Raw genomic sequence first — 12,462 nt, forward strand, 5'->3', positions numbered from 1 at the left:
TATCTGCAGACCCCTGTGGGTCCCTTTCATAACTTTGCTCTCTGAACAGTCTATGTACAGTGCAGTGATGATATCATCACTACTCTGAAAGGTAATATCTGTGTTTGTAAAGACATTTGGTGCACGCAAAGTGGATTTATATCCTTTGAGACTATTGAGGAATATATTTACAAGTTTATGTGCCTGGAGTTCAGCCTTAAAGTGGTTCTAAAGTCAGAAGTTGTTTTTTTTTCATCTTAATGCATTCTATGCATTAAGATAAAAAACCTTCTGTGTGCAGCAGCCTCCCCTAATACTTACCTGAGCCCCATCTCTATCCGGCAATGTTGCACGAGAGACTGCTGTGCGGGACTCTCCCTCCTCAATTGCCTGAGGCAGCTTCCACTGCTGTCAATCAAAGTCATTGAGCCAATGAGGAGAGAGAGAGAGAGGGTGGGGACGAGCCTCAGCTCCGTGTCTAAATGGACACACGGAGTTGCGGCTCGGGTGCCCCCAAAGCAAGCTGCTTGGCAGGAGCGAGGGGCCAGGAGCGCAGAAGAGGAACCCAAGAAGAGAATCTGGGCTGCTCAGTGCAAAACCATTACACAGAGCAGGTAAGTATAACATATTTGTTATTTTTAAACAAAAAAAACCCAATACTTTAGTATCATTTTAAATTTGAACTATAGCATATACCGTTGAAAGCTGTCAATAAATATGTGTTTTATACAAAAGCCTTCAATAAAAACAACTATTGAAAGAGACTCTCTTTTAGGGCCGAAACAACTAATTGAATAATCGATTATGAAAATAGTTGTCAACTATTTTCATAATCTATTAATCGGCCAGCCGATTAGTTGGCCTGCATGCAGAATGCGTTATTTGTTTACATATCAGGAATTACAGCGCAGGACGCATACAGCTCAGTACATCATCCATACATGTCAGTAAGTGCCTGAGAACTTGTGAATGTGTGAAGAGCAATGCTTCATGGGACATGTAGTCCTGGGCAGGAAGTGAGTGGTTCTAAAGGCAGAAGTTTTCTTTATCTTGCTATTGGAGCACTCTAAAGGCAGGAGGAGCCAGAAGTGTCAGTGGGGGACTCCAGAAGAGGAGAATCAGGGCTGCTTTGTGCAAAACCATTACATAGAGGAGGTAAATAAACATGTTTGTTGTTTAATAAAAAAAATATCACTTTAAAGACTCTGCGCAGGGATGATCAGTATCTGAACCCAGAGAAGCTTGTAGGCTGATAGACTGGAGGTAATAGAAGGCATTACAAATACATTTAAAGTAAACTTTTACCAGTATTGTGCATTATACTTAAAAGGACCATATCCATGAAAAAGAAAGCCTCAGCTTTTAGTACTACTTTAAAATAAAAGATTTATATCCCCCCCTTCATGTAGCTTCATGTCCGACTCCTAGTTAAAATGCCCATATATCCTACTTCCAGGTGTATTTATTATAATATATATTTATATAATTAATATATATTATTTCATTTACTGATTCACAGTATAAATTTTAGTTTTTTAACCCCATTATGACAGGTGATTCAAATAAAAGAATACTGCTGCTACTAAACGTCTTAGGCCTGGTTTACACCTATGCATTTTTTTTTGGTTTTTTTTTTGGTGCTTTTTGCAGAAACACACTACAGTTCATTTAACATGGTTTCCTATGGGACATGTTCACGTCTATGCTTTTTTCAGCCGCTGTGTATTTGGAAGGGGTCAAGGTCTTTTTTCAAAGCAAAACTGCTTTTTTTTGCTTTTGTGGTTTAATGGAGAAGCTGCAGAAAAGCATGTAGTGCGTTGTTGCCGCGATTTGCATTTTTTTAATCTACCCAAAAACAAATTGGGCAAAAGAAAGCATAAAAAATTCAAATCGCACGTGCAAAAATGCACAGCAGAAACAGATCAGAAGCAGACTGCATAGGTGTGAACCAAGCCTTATGCTGGCCATATATGTATGGATTTTCGAACGAGAATATTCATATGAAAAAATCTTTGTACATTCGCTGAATGAAAGAATGTCGTTTTGAACATTTCACTTGCTTTTTAACACTCAGTTTTAAAATGAATGTAATTTCTGAACAAAAACCACATATAATGTCTGAAAATTCCCTTGATCAAGAAGTTTTCTATTCTGCTCTCGAATTTTCCCATCACTGTAGTTGAAAACGAACGATGATTTGACCCCAACGATTAGAAAATCGAACAAAGGTTCTTAAAATTACATTTTTTTTTAAGGAAGACGTCGTTTTTGTATGGCCAGCATAAGTGACAGCAGGCGGAGGGAGCTTTTTAATCAAGCCACCTGCCTATGACAAGGGAGTCTGCCATACATAAAATATATTTCAGTTCTGTCTGAAAATCTGAAAAACCTTTTAATTTTTTTTTTCTTTAAATAAAAAAGTATATCTCTTCTGTCTGTTATTCTCAGAGTGGATTCGAGATTTTGCTCCCTAACCATATAGTTGATGATTTATATTTACCACCGCATAGAGATATTGAAGAATAAATTGCCTTTTTATTTTAAACTTTACATACTAGCTAAATTATACACCACACTTTTGTTAGAGCTATTATCTGATTAATTCATGAAAATAATCATTAGTTGCAGCCCTACTCTCTTTAGTTTTTGAAGATCAGTACTGATTCTCATTATAGTTTTTGTGGCTTTTATGTTATGTTTGGTATGCTCTAAATAAGTATTTCAAGTGCCTGTATAATCTAAATGTATGCTTCTTCGTTTTTTCTCTGGCATGAACATATGAGATGGCTGTACCTCTAACAAGAACTTTTCCTGTTTCCCACTAAAGGAATGAGATTGATTCGGTGTTCAAGTCTAAAATCTGGAACTCCCTAGAATAGGGATCTCCAAACTATGGTCTTCCAGCTGTTGTGGAACTACACGTCCCATGAGGCATTGAAAACTCTGACATTCACAGACATGACTAGGTATGATGGGATTTGTAGTTCCTGAACAACTGGAGGGCCATAGTTTGAAGACCCCTTCCCTAGAACATCAAATTATTTTGAAATATATGTGATAATATGCCTTGAGCCAAGATATGGTTACGGTAATTTTAGTATTATAGGTAAATTCACGAAGGGCCACAGACAAGCAGCGGCAAGAGAAATGCAGGAGAAGGGGGGATAACTCAGGCTCTGTATTTCTTTTCTCACTGTTTGTCTATGGAAAGTATTCACAGCTGAGATAGTATATGTGTGTGTGTGTGTGTGTGTGTGTGTGTGTGTATATATATATATATATATATATATATATATATATATATATATATATATATATGTGTGTGTGTGTATATATATATATATATATGTGTGTGTGTGTGTGTGTGTGTGTATGTGTATGTGTATATATATATATATTTATTATAATTTTTTTGTTTTTATTTTTATTTTTTTATATATTGTAGCAGTACCCCTGTAAGGGTTGCTGAGAATTGTGATCTGTCTGTCACCCTGCCCAGCATTCACTCTCAGGCACTCTGAGCCATAAAGCAGTGAGTGAACTTAGTTTTTTTTTTTTTTTTTTATTGAGGGGTATAACTTGGATGGGGATGGGAGCTATGGAATGCCCAGCATGGATCACTAAAACAGCAATTAGTTTTGGGACAACTATATACTCCATGTACATACTCCTTCAGCTTCCTCCTGCACAAACTTGCTTGAAGCTCATTATTCCTCACTCCACCAGCACATCACTTGCTGCAGACTGTTGCTTCTAGTCACCTCCAGCACATTACTTAATTCCCCAGGAACAGCTAGCAATATTTGTTGGTTAGGCCTGACACTGACTTAGCCAGGCCTCAGCAAATGCCCTTTGCAGGCTGGGACCGCGGGCCCCAATGGTGTAGCAGAAAAGTCTTTGTGCAAGCTGCCCTAATATGGCTACTGATCCCAGTCAGCCCTCTTCAGGCTCTGCCAGCCCTCCTGGCTGCAGCTGCCTCTTTATACTGTACCTTCCTCCACAGTCCACACTTCTGGCTCTGCACCCATCTCGAACTGCACCCATCTCGATCTGCAAGTTTCCAGTCCTCTCATGCATGCCTTTCCAGTCCTCTTGACTGTGCCTCACTTACCAGCCCTCCTGGCTGCGACCAGTTGTACTCCCTGGAGTCTCTTAGCAATGCTCTCTCCCGCTGTCCTCTTCTTGCTCTCTTGTGCCTCAGGTACAGGACCTCTACATGTGTTCCTGAAAGTGGTCCCTACTGCACCCGAGCCCAGGCCCAAGGTCACCCCCCCCCCCCAGACTGGGGAACTCCCTCAAAGGACCTGACAGCCTCCACACCCTCTCATTCCAGCTCCTCTCCAGCTGGGCTGACCTTTGGTATTTAATGAGGCCTGCCCCCTGCCAGTCCAGATTGGGGATTGATCAGGGCTCCTCAAGCCTCTGGAAAGAAATGGGAGGTCCTCATGACACCACCTGTGAGCCACTCAGCCCTACCCTGAGCCACTCCCAGTCCAGAATTAAAAAAAACAGGCCTAGCAACCAGCCAGGCCTGCCTAAATGTACCTATCCTCTCTAGCACACTACTAGAGGGAGATTTTATATATATATATATATATATATATATATATATATATATATATATACACACAGGGCTTTTTTTCTCAGAGAATAGGTGCAGGAACTACCCCTTCTGAGTCACTTCTTATCTCCGCCCATTACCCACCTCTGAGCACCATTCCTTGGTTTCATCCCCTACCCACCTCTCAGTACTGCCCCTTTTAGAGAGTACAGAGCCAAGTATAATTGTGTGGTGCTAAGTAATTTGTATGAAATTTGTTAATGATAGCAAGAAAAGTAGTAAAATAGATTCTGCACAGCCAGCAGCAATAGATTCACTCAGAAACAATAGCCCCCCTAGCAACAATGGACCCCTACAACAAAATACCACCCAGCAGCAACAACAGATCTCCCAGCAGCCAGCATCAATAGACTATCCAGCAGCCAGCAACAATAGTCCCCCTCTATCAATAGTAGATCTCTTCCAGCAATACAGGGGGTCCCCTAGTTACAAACATCCGACTTACAAACGACTCCTACTTACAAACGGAGGGAGGCAACAGGAAGTGAGAGGGAAGGAAGGAAGGGAAATTCACTCCTGTATGGGGAAAAGGTACCTCTACTGATGCTTTATCACCAAGGCTTGTTTCCACAACAACCCAAAATTTTCAAAATCCAATTGTCATTGGGACAGAAAGTGAGGTGAAATCTTCTGAACAGGGGCATACACAGCAAAACAAATGTTACAGGGGTGTTAACCCTTCCCTATGCTATCCAAAAAGCTTAAAAATAGTTTTTTTGGCTGTACCTGTTCCGACTTACAAACAGATTCAACTTAAGAACAAATCTACAGTCCCTAACTTGTTTGTAACCCAGGGACCCCCTGTAATTGACCCACCAGCAACAATAGACCGCCACTCAAAAATAGACCCTCCAGCCCACACCAGCACCCCTTGCCATTACATACATTCAGTGCTGGAGGTGCCGGAACTGTGTTCCCCCGCGTTCCCGCTGAAAAATGCCCTGTATATATATATATATATATATATATATATATATATACAGTCCCTGACAAAAGTCTTGTCGCTTGTGTACAAATTGACCTGAAGTGCCGCTAAAAATATATTTCTAATCAAGATTTTGTTACAAGAAATGGGTCATTTTAATCCCAACAGCTTTTGTAATAATGTTTCAGTGCAAAACGAAACTGACAAAAAGTATTCTAATATTCACAGCTTGGTAAAGCCCATTGAGTCAATTTTTGCCAAGACATAAGTGTTGTCGCCTTGTTATATGAGCTTCACCTGTGACTAATAATGGATCAATTAGATCTCAGGTGTGTATAAAAAGAACACCAGTACACTAGACTTTCTCAACTGCAACTAGACCTCTGCAAACATGCCTAAGATTCACCCAGAGACTAAAGTATTGATTATCAAGAGGCTGAAGACCAGATCCACTGCTGATGTGGCAGACACCTTCAATGTGTCTCAGCGTCAAGTTCAGAGGATAGAAAAAAGATTTGAAGAGACTGGAGACGTTTTGGACAAGGCCAGGTCAGGCCGACCCCGCAAGACAACTGCTCGAGAGGACCGTTTGTTGGCTCGAAAATCCAAGGCCAGCCCATTTTCCACTGCAGCAGAGCTCCACGAGACCTGGTCACCTGAAGTCCCTGTGTCAACCAGAACAGTTTGTCGGATTCTGTCTCAAAATGGCCTCCATGGTCGAATCAGTGCCCATAAGCCAGCACTAAACAAAAGACAATTGAAAAACCGTGTGGCATTTGCCAAGGGCCACAGCCTGCTAAAAGGATGGACTCTGGAAAAGTGGCAGAAGGTGGATTTTTCAGATGAATCTTCTGTTGAATTACACCATAGTCGCCGCAAATATTGCAGGAGACCTACTGGAACCCGCATGGAGCCGAGATTTACCCAGAAAACAGTGAAGTTTGGTGGAGGCAAAATCATGGTCTGGGGTTACATCCAGTATGGGGGTGTGCGAGGCATCTGCAGGGTGGAAGGCAACATCAATAGCCTAAAATACCAAGAAATCTACCTCTTATATTCCCAACCATAAAAAAGGCCAAATTTTGCAGCAGGATGGTGCTCCATCGCATACTTCCATCTCCATATTAAAGTTCCTTAAGGCAAAGAAGATCAAGATGCTCCAGGATTGGCCAGCCCAGTCACCAGACATGAACATCATTGAGCATATGTGGTGTAGGATGAAAGATGAAGCATGGAAGACGAAACCAAAGAATATTGATGAACTCTGGGAGGCATGCAAGACTGTTTTCTTTGCTATTCCTGATGACTTCATCAATAAATTGTATGAATCTTTGCCAAACCGTATGGATGCTGTCCTTCAAGCTCATGGAAGTCATACAAGATATTAAATTTGGATCTCACAGCACCACTACTTAATTTGCTGACATATTTTTGGATTTTCAGTAAAGTTGTTCAATTTCTGTATAGGCGACAAAACTTTTGTCTTGCCAAAATTTGACCTGTCTGTCTTGATTAAATGATAAATCTTTTTTCAGTGAAACTAATTTATTTCAGTGCTTTAAACATCATTTGGGAGGGCTTTAGCTTTTCATATGAGCTATTTCTAACACCAATTGATTAATTAAAAGTCAGGTTAATAGCAGGAGTTTCTACAAAATAGAGAAGCGACAAGACTTTTGTCAGGGACTGTATATATATATATATATATATATATATATATATATATATATATATATTTTTTTTTTTTTATATATATATTGTGTGTGAGAGTGAGCCATCTCTTTCATAGCTGTTGTTGAACTGGCTGCAGCAGGAGGAGAAGGGGCAGGTCGGACCTAATCATTATGGTTGGAAAGCACTTTGTAACACAGGACAAAGTACTACATGTGCTTTGGCCTATAGGGGACAGAACTGTAAAAATAAGAACAGATCTTCTTTAAAGCTATTTAAATAGTATGATACCTGGGAAACTAGCATTCTCAGAAAGAGAAGCAATGGTAGGCTCCAAATTTTCTAACTGTAATTCTAACTTAATCAGGGAAGCCTATCCCACACCCACCTAAAAACTGTCCCCGAGTCAACCCCATCAAATCATTCCCCGCATCTATTACCTTTTTGTACCACCACGTCCTTCCTTTAGAATGTAAGCTCTATGAGCAGGGCCCTCCTGTCCCATCTGTATTGAACTGTACTGTAATTGTGCTGTCCCCTCCTACATTGTAAAGTGCTGCATAAACTGTTGGCGCTATATAAATCATATAATAATAATAATAATAACTGTAGACAAAAGTATGAGAGTATTTTCTGCAACTGCATTACCACAAATAATCTCTAGATGTCAGTAAATAACCAGAATATGAAACAGACGCATTTAACAGAAGAATATACTGGATAAGCATAGTGCTCACAACATTGTATGTAAAGTAATACAATATTTATCTGGAAATGTATGCATTAATATCAACGGTGTCTGTATATAATTGACTTTTTTGATATTTTTAACATTTTTGAAGCAAATGTGTTGTTGTAAAATTGCTCCTAATGTATGGAAAAGGTGTAATGGAAATGTATGGAAAAAATGCATGATATGTGAGCACTCAAAGCCATTTTTATACAGTAGGCTTCTCAGATAATCTTACATGTGCCAGTTTTCCTCCAACGGGTTTCTTGGAACAAAGCCAATTTACTTTTTCTCATGTACTTTACAATATATCATATATAGACTTCATATAATAGATCTTATATAATAGATACAAATTGTATAAAGGAATGTGTTACTAGCAATTTGTGTGCAATGTCCAACTTACACCATGTGAACACATATATAGAGGCACCTGGAGTGACAGATTTCTATAGGAGAGCGATAAAGATAGGGGTAAATACTTAATTTATCAAGAACACACTTGCACCTGGTGCATTAGGATCCATGAGGCACATCAGATCACCATGAGACTGTCTCTCAAGGGTCAGTAGTTCCTGGCACTACTCCTATATGTAATTGGAGAGAGAGGTGAGTAAATGCTCCTCTCCTCCTAATTACCATCATGATCACATGACATGCCCGCGAGGTGCAAGGTGGGGTTATATGGGCCTGTGACATCATCACACCGGCGGGTGTGAAATGAGGTCATAGTGTAAGAAAAGAGACGCTCATTTTTAACTAAGAGGCCAAAAGATCCTTTCTTTCACAGTAAGGGGAATACACTTTTTTTTTCCTTTTTGTATTAGAGAACAAAACCTGTTTAATGCTTAAAAACTGAAGAACAAAAATTCAGTAAATTGCAATTTACTAATGGTAGTTGCATTATTTTTAAGCCTTAGTTTCCTTGATTTTCACATGATGATCCTGCTAGTAAAACGGGTTGTGCTCACTCACCGCACTGTATCTATGGAGCAGCAGCCTTGTCATGACTACAAATATCTCTTCCTCTATTCCTCTTCATAACATGGTGAAGAGTGGTTTCATAGTTCACAGAAGTGTCATGAATCTGCAGTAATGTTTCATGTCCTGTCTGCTTACCTCTCTGGTCTGTGTATCAGCTTAGGGGCCGTGCTCTCACACTTGTGTGTTTAACCACTTGCGCAGTCATGCGACGTGGCTCCCAGAAAAAATTGACGTCCTTTTTTTTCCCACAAATAGAGCTTTCTTTTGGTGGTATTTGATCACCTCTGCGGTTTTTATTTTTTGCGCTATAAACAAACATAGAGCGACAATTTTGAAAAAAACGCATTATTTTTTTACTTTTTGCTATAATTAATATCCCCAAAAAATATATAAAAAAACTATTTTTTTCCTCAGTTTAGGCCGATACTTATACTTCTTTTTGGTAAAAAAAATCGCAATAAGCGTTTATTGATTGGTTTGCACAAAAGTTATAGCATCTACAAAATAGGGGTTGGTTTTATGGCATTTTTATTAATAATTTTTTTTTTTACTAGTAATGGCGGCGATCTGCAATTTTTATTGTGACTGAGACATTATGGCAGACACATCGGACAATTTTGACACATTTTTGGGACCATTGTCATTTTTACAGCGATCAGTGCTATAAAATTGCACTGATTACTGTAAAAATGACACTGGCAGTGAAGGGGTTAACCACTAGGCGGCTAGGGAGGTGTTAAGTGTGTCCTAGGGATGTGTTCTAACTGTTAGGGGGCGTGGCTATGAGTATCATAGCTCCCGATCACAGGGTGCTATGATCAGTGACAGTGTCACTAGGCAGAATGGGGAAATGCCTTTTTACATTAACATCTCCCCGTTCGTCAGCTCCGTGAGACGATTGCGGGTATCCCTGCGGCGATCGAGTCCGCGGGACCCGCAATCCTACTCATGGAGCTCCCAGCAGGGTCGCGCGCGCGCCGGAGGCGGCGCGCACGTGACCACACAGCGGCAAATTCAAAGGGACGTACCTGTACGCCCATTTGCCCAGCCGTGCCATTCTGCCGACGTATATGTACATGCGGTCGGCAAGTGGTTAAGTAATCTTCTCTCAGCATGGCTCCACCCCAGCCTCTAACAGGAAACACTTGTGCACTGCAAGCCAGCCTTGCCTGAGCAACAGTTGTGTTTAGGCTTCTGTGTGGCGTCCAGCTGTATGTTTATCTCTGACTTCTGTGTACCAACCTTGGTGTGTCCTTCTGACCTGTCTGCTAGTTGGAGTGCCTCCCTGACAATCCCTGTCTGCTAGTTGGAGTGCCTCCCTGACAATCCCTGTCTGCTAGTTGGAGTGCCTCCCTGACAATCCCTGTCTGCTAGTTGGAGTGCTTCCCTGACAATCCCTGTCTGTTAGTTGGAGTGCCTCCCTGTCAATCCCTGTCTGCTAGTTGGAGTGCTTCCCTGACAATCCCTGTCTGCTAGTTGGAGTGCTTCCCTGACAATCCCTGTCTGCTAGTTGCCAAGACCTTGGATTGTTCTCCTGACTATCCCGTGATTAACCCTGTACTGCTGCTTCCGCTCTGTCCAGCAGAGCCAGTCCATGAGCATGAGCTGAGGGACCCCGGGGGCCACGACCTAGAGTTGGCAGCAGCCAAATCCATCCTCACCACCAGAGACTCTGGTGAAAACCTGCTGGCTCTTAGATTCCGCACCCTGGGGAATCTTGCGCTCTAGCTCCCTGTCTGGTCGGTGTTCAGGTGGAGCTGCTTTCCTGAACCATCCAGAGCTCCATCCACAGCAGTCAGCCCAAGGGTCCACAACCTTAGCGGTGCGCTCCTAACCCCAAGGGTGTGCATATGTCACCTGGCCTCAGGTGACCTGACAAGGAGAAATGGCTCAGAAAGCCGATAACATTATTTTAGATCTTAGTTTATTCCACAGGAAGATTCTGGCCAAATTCACACCAGTACAGCAACTGGTGTGCAGTGCGGTCCGGCCTGATCGTTGCAGTGCTGATGCACCAATCTGTGCTAATTTTTTTTAAACAAAATGTACTGAAATGTCACACAGACACTTCAATTAACTGTCCGCCGTGCAGTGCAAAGCAGTGGACTGCCCTGCACTATTAACAGTATTGCATGCAGTACTTTTTTAAGCACACACCACCAGCACAACTCAGTGATGTGAATCAGGCACATGGGAGACAAGGCATTTTGCCTTGTCCTACAGTGGGACTGTGTTTGGATAGCCACACAATGCAGCCCCACTGTACCTGCTGTGAATGGGCCCTCTTTGCAAGATCAACGGGTATCTTTGTACTTGCAGACTATGGAGTTGATTTACTAAATGTGACAGTGCAATGTCTGGTGTAGGTGTGCATGGTAGCCAATCAGCCACCACATCTAAGGACTGCAATGAATTCCATTTGTGTTCTTCAGTTCAGATACACTAAAAAAAAGTATCTCAGATACCCCTTGTTGTTTTTGTATTATGACTTCAAATTTGACCTTTAATAACTTATTCCAAATCTATGATCTTAATGAAGCAGAAGTGATGCAAGGATTCAGTTCACTTGAGCTTGAACAAACATGCCCCCATGTAATTTTCTTTTTTAAACCTTTTAAATATAAATTATGCTTCTAATTAAGCTGTGTATATTTGATATTGTTGGCCCCAATCATGTTTTGGGTAATTTAAAATCATCGACAACCTAAAACTGGGTCATAACAACCAGACAGCTCTATATTTTCTGAGTCAATGACCCGGTACAAGTAAACAAATAAGAAATGTTCAGCTTCATTTGCTGCGTGCTTGCTCCAAGTTTGTAACTCAGAAGTTTTGAACTAAGTTGCACCACTAGCATTTTCAGGGGAGCAGAAATGGCAGCCTAGTTATATCATAACAGGTGTACTTTAGAGCCCAACTCCAAGCCCTAATGCTCTATCCCCAAACTGATACTTATTATGGCCACCCCTTGTGATTTTTTTTTTATATTTGTTTATTTGTAATATTTGCTTGTTCCCGATGTCTCCAGGCTGGGAACATGACGTCCTCTCTTCTCTTTTCGAAGATAGAGAGTATTCTCTCTAGACATGATGAGGTTGATGCCTTTTTCTGCATCTATACTTTCTGCATCCAGGGTGGGTCCATGATGCCCTGCACTAACAGTATGTCCTTTAGTATTCCTGGATAAATCATTCTACCTGTAAGACCGAGGAAATCATGAGGTGAAGAAGTGGAACTTTGAAGGACAGCTCTGGATTAAAAGGTGAGTATTGCAGTCTGAGATGTGTTTTGTTTTACTTCCTGGGGGAATCGTAAAAAAATTTGCCCAGAGATGGGCTTTCTTACGTGTGTTATTAGGGTATCATTATTAACTAACGCAGTGACATACAGGAAGTCCCCGAGTTACGAACACGTTAAGGACTGTAGGTTTGTTCGTAAGTGAAATCTGTTTGTAAGTCGGAACACTGTAAGTGTAACTTCCGCCTGTGCAGGGATGTTCCGGTGTCCGCCTGTAGAGGGATGTGGGATGTTCCGGGCGCTTCTGGGGCTCTG

At 41.3% G+C, this 12,462-nt stretch overlaps 1 long non-coding RNA gene across 1 annotated transcript in view; it reads left to right on the forward strand.

Moving 5' to 3' along the window:
• Positions 1-11,953: 11,953 nt before the first annotated feature.
• Positions 11,954-12,462, forward strand: part of LOC141116869 (uncharacterized) — a 151,885-nt gene continuing 151,376 nt past the window's right edge. Inside the window, exon 1 of the long non-coding RNA XR_012237063.1 lies at positions 11,954-12,172. This is a non-coding gene — a long non-coding RNA (uncharacterized lncRNA). The remainder of the gene's footprint in view (positions 12,173-12,462) is intronic.

This window comes from Aquarana catesbeiana, linkage group LG13 (genome assembly GCF_042186555.1).
Source record: "Aquarana catesbeiana isolate 2022-GZ linkage group LG13, ASM4218655v1, whole genome shotgun sequence".
Lineage (NCBI taxonomy): Eukaryota > Metazoa > Chordata > Amphibia > Anura > Ranidae > Aquarana > Aquarana catesbeiana.